This window comes from Pezoporus flaviventris, unplaced genomic scaffold, assembly GCF_033815535.1.
Source record: "Pezoporus flaviventris isolate CSIRO_AGI_PZ_B2104156 unplaced genomic scaffold, CSIRO_AGI_Pfla_v1 ptg000036l, whole genome shotgun sequence".
Lineage (NCBI taxonomy): Eukaryota > Metazoa > Chordata > Aves > Psittaciformes > Psittacidae > Pezoporus > Pezoporus flaviventris.
The window spans coordinates 21,280,887-21,305,000 of record NW_026892584.1 but is presented as its reverse complement, the minus strand read 5'-3'; the positions used below and the strand labels follow the sequence as shown (position 1 = coordinate 21,305,000).

At 35.6% G+C, this 24,114-nt stretch overlaps 1 long non-coding RNA gene across 1 annotated transcript in view; it reads left to right on the top strand.

Moving 5' to 3' along the window:
• The window catches only part of LOC133274770 (uncharacterized), an 85,908-nt gene extending 75,196 nt beyond the window's left edge, over nucleotides 1-10,712 (top strand). The window contains exons 2-3 of the long non-coding RNA XR_009745250.1: nucleotides 7,668-7,762; nucleotides 10,659-10,712. This is a non-coding gene — a long non-coding RNA (uncharacterized LOC133274770). The remainder of the gene's footprint in view (nucleotides 1-7,667; nucleotides 7,763-10,658) is intronic.
• The last annotated feature ends 13,402 nt before the right edge of the window (nucleotides 10,713-24,114 follow it).

Genomic DNA, 24,114 nt, shown 5'->3' with positions numbered 1-24,114 from the left:
CATAAAACAAGACAAATCTGTCTAATTTATTTTGTACCAGTAAGTGCTAATTAAATGCAAGCTACTCAGATTCTTCCTGTTCCTTCATCACCTAATTCTCTTAGAATCATGACAATGCTAGTCTGATTTTTCCCCCTGTTTAACAAACATTCATTTGAAATGTACTCAAATACAGCTATAAAATGCAACCCTTATATCACTTCTAATTTTATTTTATATTATAACCCGGTGTTTTTACTTTGCTGTGAAAATACTTGGGGAGGGTGAAAATAGGGGTGGGAGGGGGAGGGGGTGGTGGAGAGAGATTGATGAAAAAGAACTTGGCAGAAACAACTCCTTAAACTATCCTTTTCCACGATGAAGAACAAATGACATGAGGTGCCTACAGTGACCTGTAGTTGTTTCCTGAGAGCCAAAGAATGCAATCAAATTTTATTGCAATTATTGAAAGTCAAAGAAATAATGTGTTTGAATAAAGATAATAATTTTAAAAGTACAAAGGAAACCCTTCAATAGAAAATGAAGCTGTTAGACACAGGAGTGTTTATAACATGTGATTTACTCTTTTTTGCTGCTCATTCTACTCAGGAGATACTGTCTGGTCATAACAATACAACAGCCAGTAGGCAATTCATTTTACATATTTAAGGTCAGGGCTGGGTGTTATGTACAAGTGCTTGGTCCATTTAATCCCAACCTATTGAACACCAAGCACCACATTGGGTCAAAGGCTCAAGGCCACAAAATTAAAAGGCAGCTATGAGCTTACATGTACTCTTTAACCTCAGACCAGTGCCAGCAATAGTCAGTGTCACAGAGGAATAACCATTTGAAAAGATTAAATATATGTATTGACATAGAGTCATATAAAGTTATGTTAACACAGTGATACAATTAAAGTTATGCCTGATCTGTTGGGGACTGTATATTCAAAAAATATATAATAGGATGAGTCCCAGAGATACTTATCTATACCTACATTACACTAGTTGTATAATGTTCATAAAAACATACCTTTGATAGTTTAATATTTATTCGTTTCTTCAGAAAACTGACAAAGAAATAAACAGGGGTATATGCAAAGATATGAACTGTTGCCATGGCCAGATAACACTAAGAACAAAACCTTCACATGCATTTCTGCACTTACTCCACTGAAGACCTTAACTCATAGATTGCAACCCTCAAAATTCACAGATTATGCTTGTCCTTGACAGGACAAAACTGTCTCAGCATGAATTACAGATACTGGTATGTCTCCACTGATTTTCAATCTTTTACTCTAGGCTAAAACCTTCTCATGGTGTTTCCTCTGCCTTGTAATTTAATTTCTTCCCTTATGCAGACAGTCACACTAGTTGACTTTATAGACAAAAATGTGTCTAGTTGTTCTTTAAGACACAATCATGAACTTTAGAATAGAATCATAGAATAGTTAGAGTTGGAAAGGACCTTAAGATCATCAACTTCCAACGCCCCTGCCATCAGCAGGGACACCTCACACTAAATCATGTCACCCAAGGCTCTGTCCAACCCTGCCTTGAACTCTGCCAAGAATGGAGCATTCAAAACATCTTTGGGCAACCTATTCCAGTGCCTCACCACCCTTACAGTAAAGAATTTCTTCCTTATATCCAATCTAAGCTTCCCCTGTTTAAGTTTGAACCCATTACCCCTTGTCCTACCACTACAGTCCCTAATGAAGGGTCCCCAGCATCCTTATAGACCACACTTCAGATACTGGAAGGCTGCTATGAGGTCTCCACGCAGCCTTCTCTCCTCCAGGCTGAACAGCCACAACTTTCTCAACCTGTCTTCATATCAGAGGTGCTCCAGTCCCCTGATCATCATCATGGTCCTTCTCTGGACTTATTCCAACAGTTCCATGTCCTTTTTATGTTGAGGACACCAGAACTGCACACAATACTCCAGGTGAGGTCTCATGAGAGCAGAGTAGAGGGGCAGGATCACCTCCTTCGACCTGCTGATCACACTCCTTTTGATGCAGCCCAGGATATGGTTGGCTTTCTTGGCTGTGAGCACACACTGAAGCCGCCTCATGTTCATTTTCTCATTGACCAGCACCCCCAAGTCCTTCTCCGCAGGGCGGCTCTGAATCTCTTCTCTGCCCAACCTGTAGCTGTGCCTGGGATTGCTCCAACCCAGGTGCAGGACCTTGCACTTGGCATGGTTAAACTTCATGAGGTTGGCATCAGCCCACCTCACAAGCGTGTCAAGGTCCCTCTGGATGGCATTTCTTCCCTCCAGCGTATGAACCGAACCACACAGCTTGGTGTCATCAGCAAACTTGCTGAGGGCGCGCTCAATCCCACTGTCCATGTCACCGACAAAGATGCTGAACAAGACCAGTCCCAGCACCAATCCCTGAGGGCACCACTCGTTACTGATCTCCAGCTGGACATAGAGCCATTGACCACAGCCCTTTGCATGTGGCCATCCATCCAGTTCTTTATCCACCGAGTGTCCATCTATCAAATTGATGTCTCCCCATTTCCAACACTGGTTTCTGCTTATGAGGACTTACGGGTTTTGGCAAAATTGATGATCTGGAAAGCAGTATTCACTGACTTCCTTCATATGTGATGATGATTGTTGTAGATTGCTTTTACTGTTTCTCTCTGTTTCTCTCTCCCATGTGTCCCAGCTAAGTCCCATGAGCACAGGAAGCACGTACTCAGCAAACTAAAACAGAAGTTCTATTGTCTAAGCAGCTAGCTTAAGAATTTCCGGTGTCCCTAATAAGAAACACAGAAAATTTATCTCAGAAAATCAAGATTGTTATGCATCTTATTTGCCAGAGTAATATTCCTATCCTTGTATACTCTAAGCAAGGACAATAAATGAAGTAGAACTTGTGTCTACTTTTAGACTCATAAGATAGGAAACAGCTACCTGATTGATTGCAATAGGTTGGGTATGAAAATTAAACAAAACAAAGAAGCCTAGCAGTGTATAAAGGGATTTTTTTCAGTGAGCAAGACAGATGTTGTAGTGGGCAACATGAATACAGCTAACATGAGCATTGACAGCTCTCTGAGAGGGGAAACAATCAAATAGCTGTCTGGATATCATTAATGCATTGTAAAGCCTTGAAGAAATACTCTTTGCTTAATTACCAAATTGAAATCCAACTCACTTTAAGACATACACATCTCTGGGAAGTCTGTTTCAAGACAGAACTATTCCTGTCTTTTTCTTTTTTTTTTAATCCCCCCTAACTCTCTTCTCCTCCCACCCCCTCACCTCCCCCCAGTATGACTGTGTTGTTAGATTGCACAAATAAGGAAAAATAATTTAGCTTTTGATACACCACCTGAGACGTTCCAATTTGAATCCTGAAAAGAAAACCAGGAGTATGCACAATAAAGCCAACACCCTCCTCACCTCAGCCATCAAATTCTTTCCATGTTTTTCAGGAACCATAGACTTTCACCTTCCAAGTTTATATAAATACTGAAAACCAAGACTTTTCAGTTTTGACATCAATATTCCAGATAAAGATTTTTGTATGATATGGATAGAGTTTGTATTATCTGAATTTCTACATATTATCACATAAACTGAATTTATTGCAAGTGTTAATTTCTAATTCATGCAAAATAATATATAGGATTTTCATGAAGTAAAAGTGGTTTTGCAGTGAAAATTGCAAGCAGAGGTAGATCATGTTGCCTACTAAGGCCAGGGAGTTGCAGATCAATGTCTAATGTAGACTATAAAAGTACAGGATCAAGACTGGTTTAATGTGATACTTTGAGTTGTGAGCTACAGGGCTGAAGAACTGATACACAGTTGCTTTCACTGTCACTTGCACTAATACAGTGGAAAAGTTCGGAAGACAATTAAGCTTGTAGATGTCAGGATTCTGAGCGCCCAGTTCAGTTCTTTACCAGAAATTAAGAATCTTTCTAAGTAGCAAAAAAGGCAGAGAAGAATTTCATTATTTTTCTTCTTCCACAATTTTAAGCATAACGTGTGCCAGTACACAAATTTGAAAACAGGCAAACAGGCACAATTAATCTTATACAGGCTTATATATAAAGAGATTGACTGAATCATGTATGAAGAATAATACCTGCTCATCACTTAGATATTCCTCATCCTCTGATACATCTGCCATGTACTGGAGAGGGGGCAGTGGTTAGAGCTACTACAGTAAACTTTAAACATTGAATGTATTCCTATATCCCGGACAATTTTCTATCACATAAATGCACTGCTTCAGATTGGTATAAATAGAAACATGTACCTTACCTTCAGCAAAGTTGTAAATTTGGGCTACTATGATTGGTAAAATTTTACATAACATCAAAATGCTCTTCACTTTTAAATTTTTATTTCAGCTACAAGTGCAGCTTAAAAGGTAAATGCAACTTCACTTTGGTTGCGTCCAGATTTCTTTTACCTGTGTTCTTTTAGCAATGTATCAGCTGACACTGGTGACATTTGTAAGAATGCCCAACTGTTTATAAGCATAGATCTACCATGGAATGACCCGTAGTTTCTACTGACTGTGGGGGTCAAGGAGTTTCTTTTCACAGCCGATTATGAAAAAGTGTACTGGGATGAAAAGATTTAAGTAAATGGGCATAACATCTAGTAGGCAACCAGTCACCAGTGGTGCCCCTCAGGGCATGATGTTAGGACCAGTGTTGTTCAATATCTTCATTGATGATCTGGATGAGGTGATTGAGTGCACCCTCAGTAAAATTGCAGATGACACCAAATTGGCTGGGAGTGTTGATCTGCTGGAGGGTAAGAGGGCTCTGCAGAGAGATCTGGACAGGCTGGATTGGAGGCAGTGGCTAATAGTATGAGGTTCAACAAGGCAAAGTGCCAGGTCATGCATTTGGGCCACAACTGCATGCAACACTGGGGTTGAGTGGGAAGAGGGGCTGGAATGCTGCTAGGTAGAAAAGGACCTGGGGGTGCTGATTGACAGCTGCTGAACATGGGTCAGCTTGTGCCCAGGCAGCTGAGGAGGCCAGTGGCATCAGCTATAGCTTAGCCATCAGGGTGGGGTAGTGATCATCTCCCTATATGTGGCACTGGTGAAGCCGCACCTCAAATACTGTGTTCAGTTCTGGGCCCTCACTACAAGAAAGACATTGAGGTGCTGGAGCAAGTCCAGAAAAGAGCAACAAAGCTGGTGAAGGGTCTGGGGAACAAGTCTTATGAGGAGCAGCTAAGGGAACTGGGATTGTTTAGTCTGGAGAAGAGAAGGCTCAGGGGCGACATTATTGTGCCCAGCAACTACCTGAAAGGAGGTTGTCGTGAGTTAGGGGTTGGTCTCTTCTCAAGTAACAAGTGATATGGCAAGAGGTAATGGCCTCAACCTGTGCCAGGGGAGGTTTAGTTTGGATATTAGGACAAATTTCATCACAGAGAGGGTAATCAGGTATTGGAACAGGCTGCCCAGGGAAGTTGTGGAATCACCGTCCCTGGAAGTGTTCAGAAACCATGTAGATAAGGCCCTCAGTGATATGTTTATTGGTGGTCTTAGCAGTCCTAGTGTAATGGTTGGACTTGATGATCTTAAAGGTCTTTTCCAATCTGCTTGATTCTATGACTCTAGAAGTATCAATACACATTCTAGAAGCAGTCAAACTACACATGCTACATACCTGAACCAAGTTCTTTAGAAGTTTCTTATTTATTGACCTATCCCAATAAAAATGTTACCCATCTACAATGGAGTCATACCTCAAATAAAAGGCTGATAGAGTTTGAGGGCTGATCGACTTACAGTAACAAACTCCAAGACTGCATAATTTGCTAGGAAATCCTCTAGAAAATTAATATAAAGGGATATCTTAATATATTAAATGTACTTGTTTTAATTTAAAACATTCATACGAAGGTTACCTGGAGAGGTTGTAGAGTTTCTATCCTGGGAGATATTCAAAAGCCATCAGAACATGTGCCTGAGCAACAAGGTCTACATGAATCTGTTTCTGCATGGGGGTTGGACAAGACGACCTACAGGGGTCCCTTCCAACCTACACCATTCTATGATTCTGTGAAACAAGAGAAAGAAAAATGAATCCTCATAACACTTTGTCTGAACAGGTCGTACCTCTACTTCTTTCTTCACTCCTTCATTCTACTCCCTTTCCTAGATTATGGTTACTCTCTGATAAATATTTCTCTCAAAGTACTTTAAATTTAGTTGAGATAAAAATTGAGGCAAATTTGACTACCAGTTGTGGTAAAAAAAAAGAAAGGTATTTAAACATACATAGGTGCTTAAAACATTCTCACTGTCACTGATAATGTTAACACTAGTGTTTCCATCCTTTTCTGTGGATTAATGAAATAAACTTAATAAAACAACTTATATATATTCTCAGAAAATAGGTTAGAATTATATGAAGGAAAATAAGTTATAGGACCACCTTTTAGAATGGTAGTTGCACTTTTTGCCTTAGTAAAATTACACAAAAGGGTCTTAAAAACAGAGTAACTTTCTATCATAGGAAAAAAATGAAGTGATTGAAATCTATTTTTCTGATAATATGACATCCCAGGGGCCAGTCCTTTAACTATACTTATGTTTTGTCTCACTGGAGTCAGTTTGTTTTGATAATAATGCTTACAAAACTTTTGTTTCTAAACACTTTCCTTCAATTCCTTGAACCATTTGTGGATGTGGGATCATTCAATGTTGAATGCATCCATTTATGATGTTTCATATAGAAAATTGTTTCTTTAGAGCCCTCAGCTGCTGAGCCTGTTTTTACTGCTCGAGCTGTATGACTCTTGCAAATATTTATGGAGGTTTCAGTGTATGTATTTTCCATAAACTAGACCATAAACCTTACATCAATTTCACACTTTTCCTCCTGAAGCTTTTATAATGTCGAGGAGTAATGAATTTTTCTTCTTGCACTTTTACACAAACAAACAAACAAAAAAGTGCAATATCAATGTATTGCACTTAACCAAACAACATCTCTTAATATTGGAATCTCAAATATTAGTGGTAACTATTTCTCCAATGAATGTGTGAGATTTTATCTAAAATATAAGAGACACCATAAAGCCAAAATTAGCCTATACTGAAATCAATGACTCATTGAATATAATCTCATAAGCAGTTTTGCTTATGCCAGGTTTCCATAATTTTCTTATTTATTTCAATTAACACTAGTTAATAAAAGGACTTTTGAGGGTTTCTCCAGAATTCCAATGCTTCTGTACGTATAAAATAATGTAGTTTCCAAATATTGGTAGTCACTATCTATTGAGCTCTGGCTTAGAACACTAGCTGTTAAGGAACAACTAGATGAATAAGGAGAAACAGAAGTTGAATTTGTTTGTTCATCGCTAAGCATATACATAGGTGGTATTAAAAGGTATAAGATATTAGAATTATATACACCCAGCAGGATGGAGTACTTTTTGAAAATAATTACAGTCTCATTCAGTACCTAATATCAACTAAGTTTTCCCATGCACATGCATCTCTTCTTATCTTGGCACAATCTTTTTAACTTCTCCTTATACTGAAATTTTCTAAGTCAGATATTGTATATCTGGATGTTGCCTGGTACAAGACTACCTCTAGCTGGGACTAGATAGAAATGCAAATCTTTAAAATAACAATAGGTGTTAAGATTCAGATTTCCTATTATTCCTCTTTTTAGACTCCACATAACATATACTGTACAAAAGACTATAATGAAAAAGTCTAATGGCAACCTCTTTGAATAGAATGATGGTGTTCTAACATCTTGTGAGGGTAGATATCTCCATACAAAAAAAAACAAAACCCAACCCCCAAACAAATAAAATCCAACCAACACCAAACCAGTAATTTGATTTTAATAATTTTTTTTTTTTTTTTTAATTGAGAACTTTGAAGTTGAAGCCCTTCTTCAAAAGTTTTGGAAAAGTTTTTAACTGTTTGAATAAACAGCTGGTCTTACATCAAGGTAACCTGTTCCTGACATAGAAATGGGAATAATCCTTGGTAGCACAATAAAAATGTGGACATGTTAAAATTTGAAAATTAAAGGATTATGCTTGATGTTACATAATCAATCATTTTGTGAATTATATTCTCTATCAGCTCTACGTCCAGTAGGTAATTGTGTTATTCTGAGACAGGCTTTTAAAATTTTCTGCTGAAACCTTGGTTAAATCTGATTGTAGAAATGGCAAATATAACATACTCTATAAATATATTTGATGTTAGTCAAAAAGACTCTGCAGTATGCCTGTCCATGTCCTCTGGCTTTTTAGATTGGTGATTTTTTACAACAGAGCTTGTCTATTGGGTTAATTACCACGGAGGTTTTCTTTTGGTCACTTTTGCAGTAAATATCATAAATAATAAAACAATAGGTGCAAATAAAACACTACAAATATTTCATTGCTGTATTTTGTACACATGATAATGATGATTTGATGAAACACTTAAAGCACCTACATAAAACCCATGAGGGAAAAGAATCCGTATTTCATTATAATGTCCAACTTCACATAGACTTGTTTCCCCAAAACAACTAAAATAATTCGGTATGGTATGAGTTGCAAAAACAAACACACCAAAGCCTTCAAAAGGATCCATATGGATAAGTCATTAGGACTGCATGGCCTCATATAGTTTGTTAAAATTCTCAGAGGTTAGTTTATATCTTGATACTTTAATAAACAGTTTCAGCTTTGGTGAAAGCTGGAAAGCTTAATCCATTAAGAGCCATTCAGAACCAAAACAAACAAACAAAGCTTTAACCACTTCAGTGACAACAGCACAGAACAAACAAGCAGTCTCCTTCGAAAATCCCAGCAATTTTAGGATCAATAGCCTCACTCTGTGCTTCTAAGTGATGAAAGCTAGAAAATCTCTGCTGTTGGCTCTTTTCAAAAATGTTTCTGGCAAAGATATAGTTGCAAATTTGATGAATTTAGTTTAGTAATACCCATGTAGTCTAGAAGGCTAACTTAAGTACTATCACCAGTCACAATGAAAACAAACTGACTCAAACATCACTTTTAGCTGAAATTTCCTCTTTGTACCCTTGATTTATAATGCTAAAATACCTTTCAACATCTCTTCTGAGTCCTTATACTTAGAGTTCTTTGATTATTTTTCTAATTACCCACAGTAGGATTTATTTTTTTTTATATTGGGAATTTAAAAAGGAAAAAATAATTAGAAACATTTTTGTGAATGCAAAACCAGTACAGTGACTTAGTCTGCTAAAGAATGTAAGACTGTTTCAAAGTCTATTTAAACTGATCTGCCAATATGGATAATCAAATCAGCAAATACATCTATATATACAGAAAGAACAAAAATAAACATTTTTCCTTTATAAGATTAAAAGCCTGTTAGACCCTTTTAAAACACTGCCATTGTATATTGACTTTCATGAAAATAGAGTTTACTTCCTTTTACTTAGTCTAGATTTACATCATTCAGCAGAGCTTTTATGCAGTAGATCTGTTATCATTCCAAAGAATTTTAAATTATTCTTGCGTCTTTTTACAAATATTGAAGTCTTTGTTTCCTGTCTTTAAATACAATAACTCATATATTTGTTATTTTGGGTTTTTATTTAAATTTCACATTTACCATTAATTATAAACTCAGAAATAAAATAGGAGGAGTATTTATTTTTTAGCCAGCAGTGTCAGCTAGTTTGTATTTTACCCATAAATTATCTAGAAGCTTTAAATTATATACTTTCTTAAGTAGCAAAAAAGACACTGTAGGGATTGCCTGTACATATCTACAAGCTAATTTATCTACTAAGAGTTGTGAGGGTTTTTTTTTGTAATCAGCAGGCTTTACTAATTGTATTTTTAAAATTAAATCAGTAACTTAGAGTGCTGTCATTATGAGAAATATGAGCAGTAAAATAGAACCTGTCCCTCATTTCTTGTTTACAGATCACACAGTTTACCCCAATTTTTCACCAGAAAGGTGTAAAGTCAGAATAACATTTAAAATATCTGGCTTTACACAGGGACACTGTGTTTTTTAGTACTGATTCATTAAGATGCTTGATGCGTGAGTTGTCAAACGATATGTGGGTGGCTGTAATGGCAGCATGTAGGTTTGTATGGAAAACAAGTATGGCACTGTGAAGATTTTTTTCTCTCTTTCATCATATAGGTACTCACATGTAACACTTGTGAGGGGTCTGCTAAGAACCTTGCTGTCAAATTAACTAATTCACCAGAAAAAAAAAAAGCAAGTTTAAAACAAAGTTCTCCAAAGGCGAAAAAAAAAAAATGTCAAACCACCTAGACTTTCTGTAGCCTAACCAAGTGACAGACACACAGACAACTTCATTGCTGCCAGAACAACACTCTGCACAGCCCACGAGCAAGCTATTTGTCACTGCTACAAGAATATCCTCCGCAACTTGGCATCAGGGTCCCTGAGTAGTTAAATGCGTTTGCACAGTTGCTGGAAATGCTATCCAATAATAGGGAGGAAAATGATCAGAGGATTGCATTATTATTATTATTAGAAAATATGTTATTGTACGAAAAACATATCTTTATAGCCATAAACATGAAAGGTTGATAGGAAAATATCTATTTACAGAATACCAGAAAATTCCATTCTATATGAGTTTATGGAAAGACTGTGTTTAACTCCACTTCCTTTTTCCTCTCTTCAGTCCTCCTGTCCATCAAAAGCAAAACTGAGTGTGCCATTCATCCGGCAAAATATGGTAGGCTTTTCATGATAGCTCATAAAACAAGGGTTTAAAATAATCTCTAACATTCTGCCACTATGTGTTAAACATGTTAAACATGGCAGAGTAACTTACCATGTATAATGGTGTAATGTTTAATTTAAAAATATTCATGTAAGATGGTGGATAAGCACATTTTTTTTGTAGCAGATCTTCAGACCCTGCTAGCTCTGATGTGAAACACACTCATATATTCCTATTTATGTCACAAAGTTCAAGTCCTTTCATTCTGCATTGTGTTGTGCGATACAAATCATTACAAGCCCAGAGCAGTACATCTTTCAATATAATCTGGGCCTATGCAGAAAATTTCCCTTTTTTATTGCATTAAGTCGTATGTATTGCACTAGATCCTTACATTTACAAATGTACTAATGCTGGCTGTGCTGTTGCAATTGTCCAATTATCATGCTCAGTCAATTTCTTTTTTTGAGCAGAGGGGTAAAAAAAAGGGAACATAGTTCATTTCCAATGGTTCTAGGCAAGTTAGATAGGACAATGAAAAGTAATGACAATGTAGAACAGTAAAAATAGTTTCCTAAGAGAAACAAAGTAGGAAGAATGAAAAGTTCTGGTCTTTGAAAAAATAAATAAAAGAATATCAAATAACCAAATAAAAATCACAGATGAGAGGGGAGAATTCCATTTCATAGTAAAAAAGCCCATAGAGACTAGGGTAGTAAACAAATTAATAAACCAGTCTGGGTTTTTCAGAGTTTATATTACACTGGCCATGCTTTTTAACTGACAACTTGACTTTTCATTAGAGCTTAATGTAACTTAAAAGGCATGTGTGGATGTTCAAGAAAGTTGACCATTTATTTTATGATCATGACTTGATGCAAGGAGCATCAAAGTGCCCTGCCTTTACAGGCATGTGAACATCAAGTCACAGTGCGTGTAGAGAGCCAATGTAGTTCTATATGGCACGTGTGCACAAAGCACATGGAACAAACTATTCACACCTGAGTACCACAGTGCTGATTACCGTAGCGTAAATTGCATCCTTTTCATGCAAACTCATGAACTTTATATTGTGAGCTGCACCAGATTACTCCCTTAATGTATGGTGTAGAAAGACCATAAAGACCCTAGCATCTCATTAGTCAAATAAAACACAGAAGAAGCTCATGGGAAATCTTGGTATCATTTTTCTCTGTTATGACCTTGGCAGGAGTCTATTTGGTAGTTAGAACAGTGCATTCAGAGCTCCTTAAAAAAGGGGAAGAGACCAAGAGTCTCTTACCACTCAACCAATGTCTTTTTTGATGTTGTCATGCTATAAGCATGACAGCATGAGCTCTGTACTGTCTTGAATTTTTTTAATCTCTCTTCCTATATCTCATTCCTTCCTCACGCAGAATAACTGGAGCTTAAAGGCTTCCCTTTAAGTTCACGGAGATAAACCACATGACCAAAGACCAAGAAGTATCCATAGAATAATACTTAATTGAAAGTAGTAGAGTTTTCTACTGTAAAATCATCACCAAAGACAGGTGGGAAAAGGAGAAGGCAAAATGCGAAAATAACAAAGTGAAAGATTGCTGTTACAAACCATACTATAATACTGTTATAGATTCATGTTCCACACTCAGGTGATGTAAATTAGAGTACAGCAGAAACCACAGCTGGTTTGTTCTGGTTCTTATATTGCAAGCTGTCCATTCAGACCAATTTATATTGAACTGGAAACACAATTCTCTTTCTTTTTATCTTTTCAATTTTAATTCATACGTGTGCCTAATAGTGCTTTATGTCGTTAAGCATATTAAAATACTTTTTTTCGAAAAATATTTTAAATAACTGATCATAACTAATGCCATTACTCAATGTCAATGAACAAACTATAACAACTGTCAGATTCCCTCAGGAAATGTGATTGTATAAATTAACATTTTTCTTTTCTCTCTATGGTCATTTGATTTATAAAGGTTGTGAATACTTGGAACCATTTTTATAATTTATATGATATGCCATGCTGAAATTTCAAATATCTTTTCACCCACCTCCACCCAGAAGTGGATAGGCATTTATAATAATGAATTTGGAAAAGATATAACAATGTATTATTCCTTTCTGTCTCCTAAATTACTAAGATCTCTGTTCTATTAATGAACACTGTTGAAAGAGACGGGTAAGCCTTATTAACATTAATAGCATTTAAGCACCCCAGATCTCTTCCTCCTAAGATACTTTGACGAATTAAATTTACTTTAAAAAGAGTATGTTCGTCACATGTTGACACAATGTTCCTGTCCATGTTGAATTCACTGACATTTTATTGCTGAATTCAACATGGAGACAGTCAGGTGTAATGGCAATAGAGATTTACACTTTGAGACTTATTCATTAATCATTCTCTATAACAGCAAATTTTAAAGATTCAGAATTTTTCAAATTATTTGCAATAACACTACAATTAAGAAAATGTTATAGCAACCTTTACTACTGACATGGCTGTTCAAGCAGCTTTTAGACCAGGGGCTTCAGATGCTATACTTCAAAGGCTTTGTCATCAAACTCTGCCCTGCTGCCTGCCAAGAAAAGGAAGTCTTACTTTGGACCACAATGGACTGATCGGTCTGGTGCGAAAGGTCAACAAACACTACACATGCCTGGTTGAGACTAAAGCTTAAAAGGGAAATCTTGCCAAGCAGGATTAAGGTGTCTATTCTTTCTTCTGTATGAGTGCATTGTCAAGGGGAGTAAAACGTGCATATAGAAATAAGAAAATGGGATGATGGCATAAAAGTTACTTGCAAGTCAGGTATCTTGCAAAGGAGATGAAAGCGCTCCAATGTTTATAAGGAGATGTTTAAAAAGAATATGGAAGAAAAGTTACAATTCAGGTCAACCAAATCAGGGAAATGATTGTAAATCCATAGTAGCATAAAAATTCCTGTAGAGTTAGTGTTCAGTTTATCTGTACAGAGATGCTGTATGGTAGTCATATTTTTACTTTGAGAGGTACCAAGAAAGATATATTCATGCATCCAGTTAAAGAATGAAACTGATAAATATGTGGCTTGGGCCAATAGAAAATATAGTTAATTGCACACAGGAACAGAAGCATGCTGATTTACAGCAAGACACCTTCTTCAGATCAGACTTGCACAAATACGGGCTACAATATCTTCAGTTCTGCTTGTTACAGAGAGGTTGGAAAGTTATATCCCTGTTTCTGTTCTGTCTAGACCTTCATTCTTTTGGTCCACCTCACTTACTTAACATATGTAATGATAAAAATTAGACTGCTTGCTTATTGCAATAGTGTGGGTGTTTCCGTGACTAAAACATAAACATGTCTTTGGTACTTCCCACTCATGTATCATGGAGCTGCCTGGGGGTAGCTCATAATAAATGTTCAGCAGAATGAGAAATGAGAGACAAAAAAAACCAAACCTCTCTGTTGTGTAGGCACCTCTCTGCAAGTGGTCTGCTTCCACTTTTTTGGCTGACCTCTGTCTACAAAGGTTTCTCCTGAGGTAGGATTCCTGAGGGGACTCAATCTTCTAAAAGTGGATGTGGAATGGGAGGAAATGTCACCCTTATTTTCTGTACTAATATACTGATTAGAACACTTAGTTTTGAAATGGGTTTTCATCCATGGCTCCATTGCCTTAGAAAAGGATTTTAATCATAGACTTTGGGTGTATAGGGAGTCTAACACCTGACTCTGAGCTCTGGTAATATCATACAATAGTCACTCTTTGCAATTGTCCCCAGACTTTCAAAGGATACTTTCTAGTCCTAGATCTCAGCCCTGAACAATAGGTATCCTGTAGGAATAAAGGAGACTTTTGCAACTTCCAGCTAAATTATAACAGACCGGGAGTCTCAGCAGAAGTAATTATAAGCATTACAGCTGCAACTGGCATCAGCCACAAGCTGATATTTGTAGAATAAGGAAAAGGAGTGAACACCCTCATCTTTTATTTTTGACTTTTTGCATTAGCCTTACCATACTTATTTAAAGCTGCCACAGTTATGAAAAGAAGCCAAGAGCAAGAGCAACATGCATCTTGACTATTAAAGAAGTAATATGTCAGACACTATTTTGGGGGGAAAAAAAAATACAACTATACATACTCAAAATAGAAAGGTTACTCTTTTGGAAAAGATTTTATAAGTCTGAGATACAAGAGGATTTGGACAAAGATCAAAAGTAATAAATAGCAAGCTATTCTTATGTATAAAATTTAAGTATTATGTATAATTTCCACAATAATGGATACAAACACTTGTTGGACTAGAAAATTAAGAATCAGTATGCTAAACACTGTCTAGGAGCAGTTTATGAAAATAAATGGGAAAATCATCAGATTTAATGGGAGTAATATTCTGCTGCCAGTGTCCTTTCAATAAGGCAGAGGCAGGGTAACAGAGGAAGGAGATTTCCTGGAACTGTGCCAATTAACAAGCTGTTAATTAATATTCAAACCAACCACCAAAAACTTTGTTGGTTTATATCTAAAACTGCTTAAATGAGAAACTAGTGTACCTAATCAGTGCAACACAAGGAAGTCTCCTGCAAAGGCAGTGCTTTCTTCTGTGTATTCTTACACCACGTCACATCAGACAATACCTTTGACATATTCTGCAACTCCACAAGACACTCCACAAGACACTCCCTGTCACTTCCAATATTCTACGAAAAAAATCCCTCCAAATTCTTCAGAATTATATTTATCAGTCTAAAATATTACTGGGAGAAGAAGAGAGGAGGCACATAAAAATTTCCAAAACCTCTGTAGCAGAAGAGGAAGTGAAATAGCCTATAGGAGAGAAATAATAACGATAAATTTAAGCCATTCTGAAGTTACCTTGACCTGCAGTTATTGCTTCTTTAGAAGTGAGAAGATGGAAGGATTTTTGTGTATGTGTTCTGGCTTGGTTCAAGGAGGTAAGAGTTAACTGCTGAAATGAAGGAATATATGAAGTGTGCATAGTGCTGAAAGGTTCAAGTTTGGTTTCAAGCTTATCTGATGGGTGAGGAGCAACTGAAGAGTGAATTTGCCAAGATCTAAGAAGACAGGGAAAAGGCAGCTTCCCTCTTAGATTTCTTCCTTGCTTTCTGATTGTTGAATGTCAACACTACGTATAGATTTTTGAAGGGTGGAAGGAAGTCTACATTTGATACTGTTGATAATATTAAATTATTTTCTAAAGATAGAGGCCATATCTTATTTCATATATGTTTATATCATGACTTTAAATTATAATGAAGACATTCTTATTTAAGGATACTCCAAAAGTAAAAGCATATTTTGTCAATTTATATTTTGTTTTTGTTTCAAATTCATCAAATCATTTCACATGTTTATAACCAACCCTATTCCAGAAAACATTTATACATACATATAAATATACTACTCATGCTGTGGAAATAATGCTAAGTATAAGCTCTGTGTTTTGATGAATCCAGGCCTAAGAAGAGAAATTACTGTAAACATTCTGAAAACATCTTAAGAGGAAATGTTGTAGTGTATGAAGTGCAAAAAACAACTAGCATGATATTCTTGGAATGCAATTATAGAGATAACATTATTGATCTGCTTATTAAATTCCATAACAGAGACCAAGATAATTAAATTGCAATTCTTGCTCTGTTTTCTCACTTGTTACTTGAAGTTAGGCAACACTTCTATTCAATAAGTCATAACTATTATCAACTATGTGTATTTTTTCACTTAAAATTTGTTACTATGTTTTATATTTACTCAGGTGTCCCTGTATCATATTTGTCTATTACTCTGTGCTGATCTCATCTCATCACCACCACTGGCAAAGGACAGCAATTGAATATATGCTGTAATCTTGTGGTTCTTGGTCCACTGCTTTAGGAGAAGAAATAAATTTCCTTGAAGTGAATTTTGAGTGCATCACTGTTTGAGTGTATTGCACTAAAATAAGATGGAGGTGGAGCAGTTCACCCATACTTGGTAGCACTAAATAATTCCTCACTCAATTTAAATAAGATTTCACTGGTTTAGTGATTATTTTTAAAATATCATAGGTCTAAAACCTATTATTTCTTATATTGTCTTTCTTTCATAAACTTGGCTTTCCTTCTAACTGTGATATTGCATATGTTTTAAAACATATATTTAAAGCTTCCTATCAAAAGGAAAAGTGAATAAATGTAGAATAATTTTCCCTTAGTTCCAGTAAGCAGCTGGCCAAAATTACTATTACTAGATGCAATAAGCAACTAGCCAATATTGCTATTGCTAAACAAACCTGGTAAAGGACATATCCTTGAAGATATGTGAAGATACTGAAAATCGGGTTCTAGTTTTGCACTACTAAAGACATATATTACCCCTCTGCTAACAGTTAGCTATCTGTACAGTTATATTTGTAAAAATCATTATCTTGTCTAAGTGATATGGAATGCTCTCTTCCACCTGCTGTAATCAGGATATAATCAATATGAAAGGTCATCTGAAAAGAATGCATTACAAAGGGGTAACACATTATCCAGCCTTTCTATCTTAATTCAAAATACACATATGGTTTTCATTAAACTTTTGGTAAATGCATAATATATTTCAAGATAGGAATTGTAGATAGTCCTCAGTATGTAATTACAAAATATTATCTTTTACAGTCACTAGATATAGTATTATAAAAATATACCATATATTTAGTATTTTAAGGGCATATTGAAAAAATGTTTTGCATCAAAAGAAGGTGGGTTTTTTTTCCCAAATGCCCTCTTCTAATCAGTAGATCTGTACTAACACCCAACTATGGACTATAATCATTCTAAAGATATCTTGTTTACTAAAAATGGCATTTACAATTGCATTGAGCACCTACATCTCTTGGTAAAGACAGAGCCTCAGATATTCAACACCTCGATAGCATATTGTAATTTAGATACAAAATGCAACACATTCCAGTAAACACAAGGCTGATTTAATTTTGTCTCTGTTCACTTTATTGATTTAGTTGGAATACTGCTGAGTTTACAGTGCTGCATACTAATTCCTGCCAGATTCTGCCTTCACTGCTCACACTGAGCATAATTTTACTCCCAGGGTAGTCCCATGGAACGCAATGGGACACCACCATGTGAGGCAGAGTAGCAGAATATGGTGCTGGTAGCAGGCAACTATATACTGGTTTTTATAGCAATTTTACTTAATTGTTCAAAAAAAAAAAATGGGGAGAAAAAAAGAACCTCTATATAAATCCTCTATTTGCATTTCCACACACAGCAGAAAAATTTACATATTCAAGTTTTAATTTTGCAGTGGTATTACCTGTTGGAACTGGTAAGAATCTTTCAAAAGCTTAAAGAATCTTTACTATTTTAAAGAAAATATTCACTTTTGCAACAATAGTAATATATGTAGAGACCTCTTTTCTGTGAGACCCTCTTTTTCTTGGTGCTTTGAGTTTAAGCAAGGAGTTTTTGTAATGATACTACAAAATTATTGTTAAACCTTATGTAATATGCTCTTGAGAATAGACCGTAGGTTTTCCTTACTTCTTATGGAGTGACTATGGAGTGATATAGCCCACACTGAACTGCTGTTCTTGTGCCTTTTATAATATCAAGCCAGATAGTAGCATGAGAACATCAACATAATTCTTTTAATTATACTTTCCTCGTTCTTCTGTGACTTTCATCATTATTTTTGTTGTTTTTTAATATAACTACCCTTGCACTTATGTCATAAAAAATTCTGCCTTTTTCTCTTTTTTAATATTTGTATTCAAGACAAACAACAGGAGGTTGAAATCAGGCCATTTAAAAGAAACATCTGCTGACATTTATTCATATGCTACATGTTCCACTTTCATCATTGAATGTAATGATAAACACACATTCCAGTCAATAATGGCAATTCCCAGCCAAGCTTTGCAAATGGTCTCTTTAACACCTAAATTGACAGCTCGGGAGAATTTGAGATAGAAGCTAAATATGGTACATTTGGACACTATTTCCTTAAGCCTAGAATGACTGGAAGGCTTTAACAAGCACATACACTGTGGGTATGTGGGTATAATTTTGACTAATACAGGTAAATATCTCATTAGACTTTTGTGTTTTGTAAGGAGCTCCTGAGATTTTTATTTTTTTTTTTTTTTTAGACATGACATTATATTCTTCCTTGAAAAAGAAATCTAATTATATTTCTTTTATATAGGAGAACTAACCTTAATGGAAGCTGAAATTTGAAATAAGTTTATTTTTTAAAAGAGAAACATTTTGCCTGCCTGGGCTTATTATTTCTTATATCAAGCTTGCTAATTGCTTTTGCATTAAACTAGTTTGGTTTTTTTTTTTTTTAAGCAATATTGTCAAGAACTAGATGGATTCCTTATTTAACTCTCATGTTTTTGTGTAAGAATGTCTTAGGAGCTGCCATATTGCAAATCAGGGTCTCATTTGAAAGCAGTGTTCCTCAGTTATGGGTAGCGAAAGATGGTAAATGTAAAACTACTAAAGATTTCACAACAGGAACAAACAGAAAATGTCTCATCACTTTGTATGCATTTAAATATATTATTCGAAAACAATAATGGTCTCTTTTTGCATTTTTATGTATAGTCATTTCCATTTTAGTTCAGATTGATTAACCTTAAAACTGAATCATAAACTGATTTTAAGTCAAGCAGAAAATCACAGCTTTTCCAAACTCCTTCATGTGTGAATAGTTTCTCCTTTCAAAACTCTTGTATAGTTCAAAACAGGTCATTCATTATTTAGCAAGAGGGGGGAAATCCTACACACTCTAAAATAATGAATGTAAAAGTAATAATATGATCACAAAGTTATCTTCTATAGCATAATGAGAAGTGTTAGACAAGAATATAATGCTGTATCTCTCAGTTGAAAGACATTACTTCTCTGAAATCTGTTCAGTTTAGTTTATCGTTTTAGAATTGATCAATTTATCCTTCTGATGGACTGCAAATACTGAGGCTGATTATGAGGTTTTTTAATCCATAGATAATTCACTTGGAGTAGAGTAGCAAAAGTCACTGATGGCAGAAGTTATACACTTTATGTTTGTCTGTGGACTCTGTCCTGCAAATTTGTGCTATTGGATGTAGAAGCCGGTTGATCTACCTTTACCCTAAATATATGTCCCTAGCTACCATTATTTGTGTTTACATTTCCTTTACTTTTCGCTGACAAAAAATGTTTATTTGAAGCCTAAAGCAATATTATCTGTGCCTTTTAGCATGAAAATCAACTAATTCAGTACCTGATAATATTTGTAGCACTACAACATAAATACTTAAAAAAGTTCATGGATATGTTTAATGTGAAGGTGGTATATCCTGGGATGAGTTTTCCAGTGTAGAAAAACTAGAACAAATAAAATATTAAAATCCCAATCACAATATTTCTGTTGTTATTGAAATATGTTTAAACTATGCCAACAGACTGAAGGTTTGAGGATTTTTTCTTTTTTTTTTTATGATTTCTTGCTGTGCAAAATAAGTTATTAATCTGAAGTAATCTTTACCTTGAAGCAAAATAAAATTACAGTGGGACTTTTGACTTCTAAATGAATGGAATAGCCAAATGCAATCAAGTTCAGTATCATTTAAATCTGCAGAACTGCTTGCTGTATTGAAAAATAAATCTGTATACCACTGCAAGAGAAATCCAAACATTGCGCCAGCAATCGTAGCAGAAATAATATTGCTAATATTGTGTAAAAGTTAAATGATCTTCAAGTAGGCCATTAGGCAGCCACTGCATGAATCTACTTAAAGCTGGAATCTTTGGTAAAGTTTGGGAATTAATACCAGCTATCAAACATAAAACTGCATGCATTTGCTAAGTGCTGCCTATCCAAATGCACATTGTGCAAAAGGCAGCTGCAACCACAACTTTTGCAATCATTCAGTTCTGGTTAAAACAAGTTACAGTATGGCTTCTGAGAAGACAGATACTTTTGATTCTGTTAAACGATAAAATTCTCCACTAACGTATCCAAACAAATCATCTGGACTTTCTGAGGACTTACCCCCACATACATCAGAAGAAATTCCATACCAATGTTCTCTCTTAGGAAGTAGTTGTTGTTCCCTAGTTTTCTATTTTAGCAGTCATTTCTCTTCACAAAATGCAGTAAATGCACCCCCATTATCATAAATATTTAACTAGTTACATAACGATTTCAGTAAAACAAGCAGTTGTAGAATCAGGATTCAGGCAACAAAAAGGTGAATGTTGACATCATCTATTTCTCCATACATGCAGGAAAAAAGTACAGACATAACTATGATATTTTCTCATTTACTAAAGGGTACTATGATTGCAATGTAGTAACCATGAAAACCACAAGTATTAGACTTTGTATTATTGGAAATGCTGTCTTGCTTTCATAGGAGTCGTCTAAACCATACATAAAGACACAAAAGTCTTATAAATATTGCAGGTTAAGTCTTTTCAATCAAATTAGGAGATGACTTCTTAATGAGTTGCTTGCCAAAAGCTGATCTTTACCAGCCCATGGTAAAAACAGAATTAAAAAAAAAGAATTTAAAAAAAAAATCAAACAACATTTCTAAAAAGATTGAAAACATTAACTGTTGGGTCTTTTCCTTGGTCCTCATACTGTCCAAGCTAGAAGGTTTAAATCCAAGTAAATGTTTTAACGGTTTAACAAGACTAGAAGCTTTGCTAGAAGCTTCTGACATCTGGCTTGTCATCGTGAATCCAAACAAAAGGATGTGAAGGGTTTCTTAACTTAGAAAATGTCTGCTCTTTACATCATGTATTGTCTCCAAAACATGCATTTGAAAGTATTGTCCTGATCAAATTGTATATTCTAGACTAGAATAGCTCAACTTGTCTTTAGCTGAAAGATATTCTGGATAAAATCCAGGAACTGTCTTTTAGTTCCCCAGTGTTCAGAACTGGTAAGTGAACATTGATACAGAAACAGCCCAATCCTTTTGCAAAATCATAATTTTATCCTTATATTAAAAAAAAAAAATATATATTATTTAGGTTCTGAAAACAATTGAAAGGCAGCTACTACCTTGCCAGCATGTGACCATAAATATACCCAGAAACTACACAGGGTTGTTTATTTGTGCATTTTGCTTGGGTTTTTTCAGTTCTTTCAAGGACTTTCAAAAGTTCTCAGGGCCACTGCTGCCTGCTTGGCTAAGGTTGCTCTAATGTCAAGAAAATATTTAACATTAATGAACTGTCAACAGAGCTCACAGTGCTACTTCTGCTCGACACAGAGCATAGTGCCTGTGTAAGGGCAAGTGAGGGAAAGAAATCCACACAATTGTAGCTGTGTATTCATTTCAGAGACTATTCTCCATATACAATTTTTCTTTGTAAACCCATTTAAATAGTAGCTGACATAAACCTTCAAGTTAGCCAAAGCTGTAGTCATTTATGGGTGAGTTTCCCCTCTTCTGGCTGTTGTTTTTTTTTTTTGTTAAGATGGAAAAGAAACATATGGGCCCAAGTTTTTTAATGTTATTATTAGGCCAATATATAAACATAGTTATAATTATGTGGGTTTTTCTCTAAAGAAAACTCCACAAGCAAATACTAAAATTCAGGTAAATTAACTCTTATTACATGTTAATAAAAATGCTTATATTAAACACAGAAAGATTTCTCTGTCTTAATAGTAAAAAAAAAAGAAAGTCAGAACAAATTCTGCCAATGAATGTTTCATGACTTCTAAATGGATACATTTTCCAATGTGCACTAGAAAGTTAATATGTTCTCAGAAGATTTCTTTAATTTAGTTGTTGCTAATTTATTCACACTAATACAGGAAAAAAATACTGCAAAATTTTTCATAACAAAAAACTGTGCATATCTCTGTGTTTTAGCTGGCATGTGGTTCTACACAGATGGTTTGGGGCTTTCTTTGCTGCAAAACAGATGGGCCTCTACTGTCCCTTACCAATCAAAAGCGAACTTGAAAATATAGGAATATCTTTACTTCCATTGTGTCCTGTAATTCAAGAAATTAAATACCTAAATATATAAATATGACTTCCTGTGTAAAATGATGGAATATCATATGTTTAATTTAAACTATTTTTCTATATTTAATGTGAACTGTTGGGTGGTAGTGGGTTTCTTCCAAACAATAACTAAATATTGCAAAAAAGTACTGACTAGAATGAGAGCTATTGCTGTTAGTCTTAGCTGTGTGATATTGTTGTATTTGTACTTTGCTGATACTGTTTAAATTTATTTTCGATGTGATACGATGTCATTCAAAATAATTACCAACTTAAGAGAGCAGCTTGTTGACAGATAATCTTTTATTATTTTGTTCACATGCTGCACTGTATGACAGTAGCACAGACATTTATAGCGTGAATATCAACTAACTTTGTCTTATTCTATAAGCATTTGCAATGAGAAGAAGGGTATATTTGGGGCATTTTTTCCTATTAACACACCATTTCCTGCCTCATTTTGAAGAACTGAGATAAGGCATCAAAAAATACCCCTGTGGCTATAATTAAAAGTCCCAGAGGATACAGAAAGAATTAGTCTGATGGACTGAATCACCTTGAGATGCAAACACTGCCAGTGCCAGAGGAATATATTTACTGATCATCGTATAACAAATGATACAAACCATGCAATTTTGGGCCTGGTTCTTCAGTACAGCTGCCACTTATCTCATAATTCCTGCCACCATTGCAATTTATATCACTTTTTGGCTCTAAATGTTCTGAGAAAATAGTCTCTGAAAAATACATTGTGATAACCCTCATAATATGTTTTTCATGATACCTCAAAACTTCTACAGAACTAGAGGAGTCTGCGCATAGGTTTGGAAACCTTCTGACTTAGATCTGGATGGAGTGGTCAGTAGACATGCATAGAGACTATAATGCTAAAATATATGGTAGCAGTTTGTCCTAGGTTCAGCAGTAGCAGTCATTTTTTCTCCTTAGTAGCTGGTGCAGTGCTGTGTTTTTGACTTTCAGCCTGGGAACAGCGCTGATAACACCAATGTTTTTAGTTGCTGCTCAGTAATGTTTACTCTGACCAAGGACTTTCTGAGTCACATGCTCTGCCAGGGAGGAGAGGAAGCAGAGACAGGACACCTGACCCAAACTAGCCAAAGAGGTATTCCATACCACAGCACGTCATGCCCAGTATATAAACTGGGGGCAGTTGCCCAGAAGGGTTAGATCACTTCTCGGGTCAGGCTGGGTATCAGTCGGTGGGTGGTGAGCGGTTGTATTCTCTTCCCTTGTTGTTTCCCTTATCATTATTATTATTGGTGGTAGCAACAGTGGTTTGTGTTAGTTGTGTTAGTTACTGGACTCTTCTTATCTCAACCTATGGGAGATACATTCTTTCGATTCTTCTCCCCATCCCTCTGGGAGTGGGGGGAGGAAGGTGGGG